We start from the raw sequence: 1,886 nt of genomic DNA on the forward strand, positions 1-1,886 counted from the left end.
GGATAGAACATCTCGCATGGATAGGACCGGTAATATTATGTCTCCAAACTAGATCTGGCTACAGATGACATCACTAGCTTGAGATGGAAGCACTCATCTGCCAGGAGAGTAAATCTAGAAATGCAACAAAAGGAAAGTCTTTCCTTGTATAATGGAAAACTAAACATCACCTCATGTCACGAGCCAGAGTGGCAAGTCATTCAGTCTCTCACAAATTGATTGACCTCTCTGAAGGATTTTATTTAGCAACAGGCACCTGGGTCCACCAAGGGCCACTTAACAGTCGGGGTAGCATAGATTATAAAGCATCAGACATTACGTTTGAGGGTTCCGGGTTAAAAACAAACAAACAACCAAAAAAACCCATTGAGGAATTAAAGCTCTTTTCCATAGTATTTAGAGAAATTATTCACTTTATAACATTCCTGCCATACAGATCCACCTCTGTCATTTCACTTGGTGGAGATAGAGATGGGACCAATTTACATATTTATAGCTCTGTGCATACCGAAGAAGGGAGTGTACCGTCTATTAGAAAACATTACACTGGACTTTTTGTTATTGTAGCAGCACACACTGGATTCTTAGAAATATCAGTTTACAGCAGAGCCTGGAGCAAACACTCTTAAAGCCTAAACACTGTTTGCAGCAAGGAAATGTTGCTAGATGATAAATTACTGTGATGGATATTTACCATTAAAGATAAATTGGGATAGATACCGAGTAGGAAGAATGAAGAAGTGGTTCATTATGCATTAGCTACTCTTTATATTCTGGGTTACTTTGTTTAAATCCTAGATGCCAACCATAACAATATCCAATAAGAAAATTGTAATTTTTACATATTGTGTCCTTACACTACCTTGCATTGACACCATAATGATAAGGTACATTTTGCAAACTTCTGTGCTCTCTGTTTGCCTCCTGGCGCTTGGTGTAACTGTAAACTCTATTAAATTCATTTATGTGACCACTTATGTGACAAGAGGCAGAGGATTAGCTGTAGTATTCATCATCTATCTCATCTTTATGTTGAACAAGAACATTTGGAAATGTAATGTTTGAGCATTACTAAGAGGAGACAAAAGAGGAAGCAATGAAAAGGTTTAATTTCCCAGCTTGGCAGTGGCAAACCAAGTTAATTAAACTTTGCGTCCTGTGTAACATTTTAAATAATTTATTAAGGCTATTATAAAATGAGAGACAAATAGAGAGAGGGGCAAGAGGTGCTGCTTCACTTTATTATTCCAACAGTCATTTTCTGAGGGTGGGGGTGAGGGGATAGGTTTGTTGGCTCCAAAAAAGAGCAATTTCTGCAAATGTAACAGGGAACAAGCGGTCTTTTGAGCTCAGACAATTCTAATATTGCTTAAAGATAATGACATGCATTATTTTGGGAGGTGTGCAAATAAAGCAGAAGGCCACTCATTTTGTTTGTGACTATATTTTACAATCGAATATCCTTTTTTGAGCAAAATTACCGTTTCAACAGTTCTTAACAGTGTAGAATGAAAGGAGTTGCTTTCAATATTTAATGGATGTGTAATTAAAATACCCTTTGGCATTTAAATATTGATCTTAAAATGAACACTTCATATCAAGGTAAAAAAAAAATCTTTTTGGGCGTACTGATTACTAAGTGCATATTTTTTTTCAAAAACCTCGGAGGTTTCCATTTGTCTATACTGTAGGCTGGTTTGTTATTTCTGGGAGGCAAGAAGATCGTTTCCCTTTTAAATGCTGCTAAGTAATGCAGAGGATTTAATAAAAGACTGAAAGCCTGAGCGCTTGTATTTTTGACCACACACTCTTTATCTGGGAACTAAGCTTTTCTCTCTTAAAATGTCAGAAGTTTGATGTCCTACGGTGTCAGCCTCTGGAGTCAT

This window comes from Pundamilia nyererei, unplaced genomic scaffold, assembly GCF_000239375.1.
Source record: "Pundamilia nyererei isolate P.nyererei 1_Seehausen unplaced genomic scaffold, PunNye1.0 scaffold00008, whole genome shotgun sequence".
Lineage (NCBI taxonomy): Eukaryota > Metazoa > Chordata > Actinopteri > Cichliformes > Cichlidae > Pundamilia > Pundamilia nyererei.